Source organism: Sabethes cyaneus, chromosome 2 (genome assembly GCF_943734655.1).
Source record: "Sabethes cyaneus chromosome 2, idSabCyanKW18_F2, whole genome shotgun sequence".
Classification (NCBI taxonomy): Eukaryota; Metazoa; Arthropoda; class Insecta; order Diptera; family Culicidae; genus Sabethes; species Sabethes cyaneus.
In genome coordinates, this window is record NC_071354.1 from 48,382,893 (window position 1) to 48,395,633 (window position 12,741).

The window sequence follows — 12,741 nt, forward strand, 5'->3', positions numbered from 1 at the left end:
GCCAGCCGGCCGTCCATAATCCGGAATTCCAACCCATACTTTATTATACGGGCTCTTGATGATGTTCCAACTAACTTCGAAACGAGTGGCTTTCCGGGTAGGTTTTTCGGTGGTTCACTGCTGCCAGACAGCACAAAGCGAACGCCGAGCAAGTGTGATTCAATAACAGCAATATAAAATAACAATTTATTGATATCAATCCTTTCTTCTCGGTTGCCTCAACCTTCTCAAGGATCACCCTTTTTTTCAGTGGTGGTTTTTTCCTCTGCTACTGATTTGTGTGTGACACGAAGATAGGGAGAGAGAAAAAAGGGTCACGACCGAGGTAAAAGTCTTCGCAGCCTACAGGGTGACGTTATCACTCAATCAGTTTTTCCGCAATTTAAACTGTAGCAGCGACACCCTGTAAAAATTTTGACATGGGTATTTTTACAGCTGTATGCGAATTAGACTTCGCAGCGCGAAGGGTTGATCTATTTTGGCCCAAGCCAAGGACTGGGAGCCGGGGAAAAAAAGGATTCAGATGAATGTCAGCGGATGGTCATAATTTACTCCGGTCAAGAGTTGAGTGTAGGGAAGTGGTCCAGCGATTGGGACTTGAGCTGGGATAAAGGAGTGAAACTAGCGATAAATAGCAATCGTTTACAAGCAACTGGTTCCGGCGGGAGGGAGCCGGAACCCCGAAAAAATAGGTCGATTGGGATGCAATTAAAGAACGATAAAATTATTCCAATTTTATTGCTGTTTTTTGTTGTTGTTGTATTTCGTGTTCTAACCTTGTACAAATTACATAATCCTCACAGTTAAGTTTTGATTGGTCAATGAAATGACCAAAAAACGCTGCTTTGCCTTATTTTTAAACTTCTTTCTAAGAAGCAAAAACCAACAACGAAACTCCCGCTGGTTGCTTCTCACTTTCGAAAAGTAACCCACAACAAGGACACACAACCCTCCTGCCGGGTGCTGACCTGTTCTAGTTTCATGTCATATACATTTCCAGAACGTCCACCAGCAGGAGGAACGAAAAAAAAATCACAATCTTCCAATTCCAACTTCAAACTCCTTGTGGACAGGACGGACTCCTTGGTTTTTGTTTGCAATTGTCATAAAAACTTGTTCATGCATTCCGTCCATTTCGGACGGAAGGGCCGGCGAAAGCGAGCAACAGAAAAAATGGCCCATTTTAAATGTTCCGGAATAATTTCCTAATTATTTTACCACCACCGAGCCCAGCATACGTGTATGCGTGCATATCCTTGAGGTTCTATTCTGAAGGGTTGTAAACCTATCCGGACCTATCCGTTCGTTCGTTGCGCTCGCTGTACGGTACCAGTGCAGTGCTAGGATTTATGGTTTATTATGGCCACAACTGGAGCGGCAAACGGCAAGGACGAAGCATCGAAACTGTCGTAATGTTGGTTTTTGGGTTTGTGCGAAAAAATCGGCTTTCCTAGGAACCAAGGGCGAAGAAGGACGGTAACGCAAAGGGCTCGGTAAAATTTGCAAATTTTTATCTGTTTTCCATGCTTGTCAAGGTCGAAAAAGCTCTTAAGGCTGAACGGAACAACAGCCGATGCAGTGCGAATGGAAAGTGATTTATGCAAAATTTTCGGTTTGCTAAACTGCTGGTTGGTTAGACGTAGCATTTATTGCTCTGTGACATAACAGTGACCTACTGAACAGATTGATGATGATGATCTACTGAGCATTAGTTAATTATTTTTTCTGCATAAACAACTTAACCTTGAAGCTCTTTTTTGGTTCGTTTCAACATTATTTGAGGAATAAGACCTACATACTCTGGTAAAAAAACTGTAAAACTGTTTAACTGTAAAACTAATGCAAAAGTAATGTTAAATTTCCTTCCAATTCTTTTACAATTGTTGAATGATTTCTACTGGAGACACATTTTTCTTAAGATGTGCGTTTCACAATACCCAAAATCCTTAGAAAGATAGCATTATTGCTCGAATTTGAGGACAACCCCTTAGTTAATATTCTTTGCAACGAATGTTACATCCTTGGAATATACCACTCCACCGTTTACAACAACATTAACATAACCTAACATTGATAAGTCTATTGAAAAAAATAGGAAATTGGTAACTGAAATAGATGCAATTTTTTCTCTGAAAGTTTGAAATGTTTAAAGAAATGAATGTGGACTGCCTTCCTCAATGAGGTACAACGATCACTGAGGGATGAGTGATCTCTTCGCCGTTGAATTTAAAGGGCTTGGTTTCGTAGGAGTTTTTATCACTGGAACAAATTGAATCTGCCACTGTAGCTATCACTTTTCTTAGTCAGTTATTCACCCAGAACCAGTAAGATGAATATCGACTATAAGACTCAAAGCGTCTTATTCCGTTGGCCCTGATGGAATTCCATTAGCTCCTTACTAAACTATTTGAGCTTGCTGTATCGGACCCTATTTTTGGATGCTGCCAACAATACTTTGTTGAGAGCCACAGCATGGAATTATGCCAAAACGCTCTACCCTAACCAATCATTTGTCGTTTATGACTTATATAACAGATGGGTTTAATCATGCTAAGCAAGTGCAATTTATTTCAACCTAACAGCAGCCGTCGATAGAGTTAACCACGAAATCACCATATTAGGAGAAGAATTCGGTGGCCGAGCTGCAGGTTTGTTACGTTCTTATCTCACTGATCGTCGGTTGGCAAAGAAAATTGGTGATCATTTTTCTGGTGTGTTTCTGGTATTCCTCAAGGCAGCTCTACCTGGGACGGTTGATACTCCTTTTAAACGTCAATGATGAAAAGTCTAAATTACAAGTTGCTCGTTTGTCGATCGCCGACGATTTGAAAATCTTCAAGCTCTTGCTCTATATTCCAAAAATGTGGAAAAAAGCCAGGGCAATATTTATACCAAAAGCTAATAAAAAAGATAAGTCCTCTCCCAAATCATTCAGACCAATTAGTCTCTCGTCAATTTTCTTGAAATTAATGGAAAAACTGATCGATGAGTACGTTAAATCTGAAATACTTCCTAAAAATCCACTAACCAAAGAGCAACCACTCCCACCAAAACACTCTTGAAACAAAAATTGAAAAATCTTTCGTTACCAAAGAAATTCTCTTAGCGTCATTTCTTGATATTGAAGGCGCTTTTGATAATGCATCTTTCCTATCGATGCAGAATGCCATGAGAAATCGTGACTTCAATGTAAGTATAATCGATTGGGTTGTGGAAATGCTTTCAAACAGGGAAATATCAGCTAATCTTGGAGACACGGAAGTAAAAGTAATAGCTGTCAAAGGCTGTCCTCAAGGGGGTGTTCTATCCCCTCTTTTGTGGTCTCTAGTAGTCTCGTTAAATTGAAGCATAAAGGATTTGAAACAATTGGATTTGCGGATGATATTGTTATCATAGTCCGCGGAAAGTACGATACTATCATCTCTCAAAGAATGCAAAGCGCATTAAACTTCACATTATCATGGTGCAAAGCGAAAACAACAATTGTGCCATTTACTAAAAGACGCAAAATGTCCTTTACTGATTTAAAACTAGGAGACGTTAAGTTGTCTCTATCTACAGATGTCAAGTATTTGGGCGTTATCTTAGATAAACAACTTTGTTGGAACACGCATATCGAACAACAAACAAGTGAAGAAATAAATGCTTTTTGGGTCTGTAAAAGAACCTTCAGTAAAAAATGGGGTCTTAAACCAAATATGGTTTACTGGATATACTCAGCAATAGTTAAACCCAGAATCACTTATGCATCGCTTATCTGGTGGCCGAAAACTAAACAAAAAACGGCTCAAATTAAGTTGAATAAGTTACAAGGGCTTGCTACCATCTCCATAACAGGAGCTATGAGTAGCACTTCCTCTAAAGCCTTAGAAGCTCTACTCAATCTTTTTACTTCAATTCATCCAAGCGATCCATGAGGTTTCTCGATGGTGATCTCGTTGGACACATGAGTATTCTCAAAGATTTTGCATAAATCCCTTAACATTAATGAACGAAGTCCATATGCCTAAGCGTAACTACTTCGATCACAAATGTCGTGTTCTTGATTTTACTCGCTCTGATTGGAATGCCAGAGAACCTAAGTTTCGCTCAGGATCACTTGTGTTCTACACAGACGGATCAAGACAAAATAACATGGCAGGTGCTGGTACAACAGGCCCAGGGATTAACGTTTCAGTTTTAATGGGAAAACATCCCACTGTATTTTAAGCAGAAATATATGCAATACTAGAGTGTGTATTGATCTGCATAAAAAGAAACTACAAAAATGCAAACATCTGTATTTGCTCTGTTAGTCAAGCAGCATTGAATGCTTTGAAATCAAAAACTCACACTTCTAAACTGGTGTGGGAATGCATAAAACTGTTGGAAAAACTTTCCTGTCGCAATATGGTCAACCTCTATTGGGTTCCTGGTCACTGAGGAATCAAAGGGAACGAAACTGCTGATCAATTGGCAAAGAAGGGGTCATCCATGCAGTTCATAGGACCCGAACCCTTTTTTGGACTATCTTCATGTGTCCTTAAAACGGAACTTCGGAATTGAGAAAAACTAAAGGTACAGTCTAACTGGAATATTACCTCGAATGCCCGGCAATCAAAACGTTTTATAGAGCCAAATGCTCTTCAATCACAAAAACTATTAAACCTTTCAAAATCCGACTTGAGCACATACACCGGTTTGATAACAGGACATTGTCCTCTCACTCACTGATACGACATGGCATAAATTAAAAGAGGACACACCACAATAGATCAAAATAATGGTCGCGGTGGTAAGTCCCCAACACGGGAAAAAAAGCTCTTGCTCTTGGGAACCAGCATTAGAAGAACTGATTGTATCAAAGATTCCGACGTGCAAACTATCGTTCCAGCAGTATATTTCAAATATCATACTCATCGGAAAGGCCCCTAGAAATGTAGGTTTTATGTGCCGGATCGTGAAAGATTTCAGTAACATCTATTGCCTAGAGTATTTATACTGCTCACTGGTGCGATCATCTCCCCAGTTTTGCTGTAGTCACAGTTTACGGACCGCTCATACCCATTGAGAGAGTTGAGCCAGATGGTTGTAATCCTGTGCCCCAATTCGGTACTACATGGTTAATAAAGCCAATGACCGGTTTGGGATTTAGGCTTCGTACCTGATATAGAGTAAGAAGAACACTTCCGAAGAAGTTCTGCCTTGATGATGCAAGAGCTCCGCAATTGCAAAGCAGAAACGCGAAACTTTCAGGTTCAGAGTTACAAAAGCGGCAGATGTCGGATGATACCTTGCCGATATTCTTTAAATTCGGTTTGGTTAGGAGTCCTGTGATTGTGCGTAGTTCACTATGAGTTAAATAGAGTAGTTTTTTAGCTGCTGGAGGATTTGGGTAGATAAACTGTTTAGCTTGTCTAGAACCCTGTGTTTGATTCAAACGGGATACTATTTCTAGTTTTTCCCATGTCAGTAATTCACTTTTTACGGCGGTTGTGAAGGTACCCAGGGCCAATGAATCACTGAGCTGATCCTTGGCTTGTTAGGTTGTCAGCAAACCCATTGCCCTCGATTTCACAGTGACTGGGCACTCAAAGTAGTAAGACTTTATGTTGACGGGAGAGCTCTTTCAATACTGTGCTGCACACTCAAACTAATTTGGGATTTAAGTGCCAGTACTGCTGCTTTGCAGTCCATAAAGAAACCGATTTTCGCATACCCGTATTTTCGTCTCAAGTATATTTTAGCACATATATTATATATATATATATATATATATATATATATATATATATATATATATATTGCGTATACTTCTACTTGAAAAAGTGCCACTTTTCCAACGAGATGAGTTTTCCTGACCTAAGACCTGAGTCCGTAGACTTCGGAGCCCGAGATGACCGATTTGGTCACCATCGAGTATAGATGTATTCCTTTACAACCGTAGTGCGTCGTGCTCTGCTTCCTTCTTCACATGAAGATGCAAAGGCAGCTAACATAGCATTGCCTTCATGGCTGCAGTAGTTGTTGTATGCAGGGTACAGGAAACTGATGGACAGATCAGGGGCTGAACTTTGTTTACTTAGGCCTGGGCTAGCACCTCATTAGCTTTTGGCCACCATATGACTGTAGCATAGGTTATCCTAGGCCGCGCAATAGTAGGGGAATGTCCCCGGTTATGAAACAGGTTTTGTTTTATGGTCATAGCTTTTGAAAGGATTATTTAATTCCGAATCGTTTTAAAGCATTTGAAAGATTGAAGACTTACATATGGTTTTTCTAAAAACAACTTATATTTTTTGCTTGAAACAAAAAGAGATTGGGAGATATAGAATTTTTTGACCAAAAAAAAAGTGTCCCCGGTTGTGAAACACTTCGAAAAATCCCTTAAAGAAAATAAAAATAAAGAAGAAAATAAAGAAATATGAAATGGTAATAAAATATTACATTCATTTATTAACGGAAAACATCTTAAATGCAAAATAGGGAGATTAGGGGCATAATGAGCACACGGGGCGAAATGGGCATCCCTCTTTTCTACGAAGGTACGCATTTTGTAACATCATGTGGCATGCGAAACACTGCTGTAGGTACTACAGTATCAATTTATCAAAAAATGAGTGATCTATACTTTTAAAACACGGAGTTATATTGAAAATCTTAACTAGGTTCTCAGACGCTGAAAAAAATATAATTTTGGTGCACTACCAAATAAGCTTTTACGATCATTTAAATAGCTTAATCTATCATTAATTACCCTCGGTACGTGCAAGTGATGTTGCTTGCCGGCCGATTCGCTTTTGGCTTTCGTCAGCTTTTGCCAGCTTCGTACAGGAGCTGGTAAACGTGACCAATCGTTATGTTTGTACAATGCCCTTGTCCAGATATGTCAATTGCTATGAACGGTTGTTCTGCTAAGATAGGTGGTAGTTTCCATACATACATGCATACATACATACATACATAAAAAAGATGTACAGTGTGACACATATGTATTCGAACAAAAACAAAGTCATATATTTTTGTACATGAACTGCTTATTATCCGTGCTTTTCGGTGTGTTTTTCACCCCTTTTTTCCCTCTACGCTTCTTACTACTTTTCAACCAATCTAGCTCTAGAGCCGGGAAGTGCGGAGACTAGTTATAATTTGTCCTTGGACAAGAGGCTTCATTCGCACCTCGAGCAAGTACCACTCTTATAACTTGCCCTGGCAAGAGGCTTTCATTGTTAGTTAATGCAGAATGTAATAGGAAGGATGTGGAGGGGCCTGAGAATAAACCCATGCTAAAGTCACTTGACAGCGAATGGCCTGATTCTATTAAGATTCGAACCCACGACCACTCGCTTGTCAAGGCAGACTCGGTAACCTTGCGGCTACAGGGCCCCCCGAAGAAGAAGAAGAAGTTTTAGAAGTTATTTGCCCATAGATACAGAACGCAACAAACATTCATTATTCTATTGAATCGCCTTTTGCTCGGATAACACACTTAAAACGCTTTTTAAAGTCATTACATGCGGCACGCACTACTTCCATCGGAATATCATCCCATATCTTGTTGATAACTAATTTAAATTCGTCCAAATTATGATATTTATTATCCTTGAGCTTCTGCTGCATGTACCGTCATTTACAAAAATCCAGTGGGTTCAAATCAGGAGAACTTGGAGGCCATTCGTTTTTCGGTATGAAATCCGTCAGATTGGCTTTGCACCACGTCTGCACAAGATGGGAGGAGCTCCATGGTTCTATGTAGAAAGAGAATCGATCACACTACCATGAACTGGTTTTAAGAAATACTCACGAGCAGAGAAATTACAGCATCATTGGAAGATACGTCAGAGGAAAGCTTCACGCAATGTTACTGAGTGCTTACTAGGGGGGCCTTATATAAACCCCACAAAAACAGTCATTTACTAGGTGACACAAAACTATTACTTCCCTTATACTGAATGATGTCAGGCTGAGCTTCAGTAATGAAGTAAAACATCTCGGAATAATTCTCGATAAAAAAATGAACCAGGCTGCCCACCTAGATTATGCGGTTAAGCAAGCAACTTCGGTTTTATCGTCCATCTGGAACCATCTGCTTATTTACAGATTATCAAAAATGGGGACTGCACATGCTCCGGAACTCCATATCCGGTATCAGGGAAACTATGCCATTAGAAAAGTGGCCCAACGTTTTTAAGCAGAAGTATATGCAATATACAGTGTGACACATATATATTCGAACAAAAATCATTTTATGCTTGCAACGGCAACGGCAATTAAGACAATCAAACTAATATCATGTGCGTCATCATGACTTAAGTCTTACTTGACGTAGTTTCATTTTCGTATTGTGTCTCGTTCGGCATACACGTACCAATGTTCGAGTCACGGTCGTTGATAATAAATAAATTCCGAAACGGTGCTGCATGCAGTACTATTTTTCGTAACCTCAAACATCTCGGCATAAAAAGAGGATTTGCATACTATACAGTAAAAAGGTTTATCGAGACAGGATCTTTTGACAACCGTAAAAAAACCGGATGAAAATAAAGCGTTAGAACTGCAGAGGTCATAAAGGTTGCTCGAGAGCCAATTTGTCGCAGTTGCGACCGGTCCGCACGGAAAATGGCAGTTGAGCTGAATATCAACAGGGAATCTCTTCGTCGAATTTTGAAACTGGATCTGGATGTGAAAGCATTCAAAAAACGTAAAATCCATGAATTAACGGAAATAACCAAACAAAAACGGCAGGAAAGCTGCAAACTGCTGCTCCGTCGGGACGACGATTTCGAGGTGATCTTTTCTGATGAGAAATTGTTTGTTCTTCAAACCCCGCTGCATGCTTAAAATGATCGGTTGCGGTCGGTTTCGATCATCGACGTTCTAAAGCATAAACGGAATGTACCACGATACCAAAGTTCATCAGCGGTCATGGTATGGGGAGGCATTTCAAAAAAAAGTAAACTTCCTCTTGTATTTATTGACAAGGGTGTGAAAGTTAATGCAAAATATTATCTAGAAATGGTCTTAGAACAAAATTTGTTGCCTTACGTTCGGGGAGTGTATGATAAAGAATATTATTATTTGAGATTGCTTGATTCTTTTCGGTAAAATGATACTATGTTTGTTTTATGCGTGACGCGTTTCAGCCTACTGCATTCATTCGGACGTGGTGCAAAGCCAATCTGACCAAGAACCATTTGATGCGAATGGCGTGTTATCGAATGCGCCTTCAATATCAAGAAAAGCACAAAGTGCTGTCTCTTGGCATTTGACCGATTTCTCAGTGCAGTGCGGTTTCCATAGACTTACCGTGTTGGTATGCATGATGATTTTCATGCAACGGATAGTTTATTAAAAACTCATTGCGGGTATAGTTACCCATGATTTTCTCCAAGTTTCAGATGCTTTGAAGTCAGACTTACGGGTCTAAAACCTTAGGCACGGGTTTGTCCTTTTTATCTGCCTTAGATATGAAGACCATCCTCATTTTCCGCCAATTCTCCGGGATACGTTCCAAAGTGAAACTGGCTCGAAAGAGGTTGATGAGCTCGGACAATATAACACCATCTGCTTTTGTGTGCAAATGGGTAGAATACCCCCCGGACCTGGAGATTCCATTTGATCGATGACTCCGTAAACAATCGGCATGTAAGCAAAACTAAGTCGTTTTAAACATTATGTCACGACCCATTCCGCTGCTGCTAGCTTGTGTTATACGCATCTGTGATCCTACATTGTAGCCCTAGCAATAATTTGGGTTTTATTATGCTCTTATGATCGGTCATAAAACTAAAATTGGTCGTGCAAACCACAATAACAGTGTAATAAAACTCCAATTGTTACTTGGGAGGTCACTAGCGGCGATATCCAATTCAACTGGAGTTCGTATATTTGTTGTGACAGGAATTACGTGAGGCAATCAGATGTTCCCTAAAGGAAATCCAATTGGATCTTTGTATCGTTGATCCATGGCTCCTGGGTCAAAACAGTACTCAATTGCTCTTTGGCGAACCTCCGGCTTGGGACACTAGTCGCGCCCTTGGTGTGGTGGAGGTTTACCTGGCTGCAGCGAAAGCTCATGCTAATTTTCTGGCAGGTGTACAGTTTGAAAACGGTGGTGGCAGGTGACAGGTAGTTGCTGCGTAAACCTCTCGCGAGATTTTCGTGGCGCCCTCCTAGCAGGGCTGCATTGTTCAGGTGGCGGCGAGGCACTCCCGAAGAGAAGTTCCGCACATTCCGTTCTAAAACCTGCAGAATTACATTGTCTTGGTGGTGGCGAGGTACTCCCAGAAGGGAACGGTGGAGTTCCGCTCCAACCGTTCTCGACTTTGCAGCAGAGGTTGTGGCGCCCGTGTTGTTCAGATATCTACCAACCTGTCGCATGCGTACTTTGCTAGACATGTGGGTAGTTTAACTTGAAGCGCTGCTCAGCGATCTGGTTAACCGACTTTTGGTCAACCTTCATCAGCAGTTCAACGTCCTTCTGATTCTGAAGGAATCGCCGTGGTTCCGACACTATCCTAGAAGTAGCCAATGAAGTTATGAGCCTTCGGCATGTCCTTCGTGTCGTAGACCCGTAGTAGTGCCTCTTCCAACTTAACGAGAGTAGATGCCGTTTGCTCCAGCCATTTGATAGTGTTCTGGTTAGAGCAAGCCAGTATCAAGTAGCCGCTCTTAAATTGGCACTGCTGAACTTGGGCCTAATGTCTGAAGTCTCCTGGTCAACTTTGTGATCCAGAAGAACGGCTAGTCTGAAGCTGATCAGTAGCGAGCAGAGAAACGCGTTAATAAGCCGAAGTTATGGCTACGCTGAAAGCATCTACTATTTTCCTGTGTGTGCACTCCGAGGGTGGTTTTGGTGCCAAAGAACCAGCGCAAGCTCGGTTGCGTGTTCTCTTTTTACTAGGACCTCTGTTGCTGATATTCGACGATGGTAGTAATCTGTAAGACTCGATGTGCAGCTCCGGATGAATCCACCACAAATTTACCATGGAGTCATCCGGAGCTGCACGCCGAGCAATAATTCTTAACACTTCTCCTTTATCCTGACTTGTGATAGACAGCTCGGGCCCCGATCCAATTTATCATTACCTTGTTTACTCTTGTTAGGGAGCCACAAGCGGCGATTGATCAGCAAAGGTCCATAACTGGCGGAGGTAATGAGTTCATTTTCGCTCGGAATTCTTTGGGCTACGATTCATAATCGAACAATATTCTTCAATCGGCTTTAGCTTCGATGCATTTACCGGCATCTTGGGAACCACAGTGACACCATTGGCGTTGTACCGGCGCACTGTTCGGCCCAATTTGAGTAGCAGCTGCTTGTTAAGACGAACCAAAATCATCCTCGTGCTGTTCCAGAAACTACAGTAACCTCTACTAAAGCTTGTCAAGCTTGTTTTTATTCTTCACTAATCAAACGAAGTGTAAATTTTTTGTTCAGGAATTTGTCTGAAAACAGCCTCACAGTAGCTACGTTTCATTATCCACAACGACACAATCGTTCTTGAAACTTCTCAAAGCAGCCCTCTTCCCTTACTATCACATCAGGATTCCTGCTTTTAGAATTACGAGGATTCCATGAAAGAAGGTAAAGGCGATTTCTTAACCGAGTTATAGATATTCCAACTAGTTCCGACTTTGGAAACCTGGTTCTATAAGCAAGGCATTCGGTACGAATTTTCTGCAGAATTCCTCCACACGATTCTCATGCCAGGAACCCAAGCCTCTGTGTGAATCGTTTTTGTTCGTCCGGGTTCTTTACTTTCTGGACATACAAATACCAAACTCGTACCAATTTTGCCTCATCTCTCGAATGATACATTCAATTAAAAGAGTCACCACTTACGAATGAGCTTTAAAATCAGTTACTATTGTTGTTCTGCCACTTTCTGATTCTATAAACTCTTAACGTAATTTAGGAAAAATTGGATACTTTGAATAATAAATGGCAGCTGTTTTGTTGCAAGCTGAATTTTTGGCGCACTCTCATTTAGAAAACGCTGAGCTAATGGGAAGACTAGCGTTATTGAAAATGGGATTGTGTCGCTCGGCTACATAGAAAATTTTCTGCAGGATCTTCTCCAAAAATCATATAAAAAACAACTCATTCAAGATCTGAAGCTAAATGACCTGCTTACGTGTCGAAGTTTTTGATGAATAGACTTAAATCAACCTGAAGAGGAATCGCTTTTTTACTGAAAAATTGTATTCAGCGATGAAGCTCATTTCTGGTCGGGCGGATATGCCACCCGACAAAATTGTCGCACTGGGTGTAATGAGCATCAGCCATAGGCAATTGAAGAATTGCTCATGACTCAGAAACCTCATTGTTTGATGCGATTTATGGACCACAGGAATCATTGGTTCGAACCATTGGAGCTTTGTTTATTCCATAGGCAAGCATTGGATCTGGCTGATAACTGGTTTCAACAAGACGGCACTACTTGCAACACGTAATGCGAACAGATCAACCCATTGATCGTCTGTACAGATTATTTTTTTTACAATTTTAATATGCTTTGTTATCTTTTCTCCTTCATTAATTAGTTATTTCATAGTAAACGCATAATCGGTCGAGAATAGTTCCGTTTCGGCTCTTCGTTCAATCCGTGGAAACAAAATCAGTACTGAAGGCACAACTATAAAATTGGTAGTAAAATTAACATGTAAAATTGTGAAATAGTACCTAACCTGCCAAGAAACTGTATAAAATAGAATAATTGTTTAAATGTTAAGTAAATCATAAAACTATCATAAAATTTA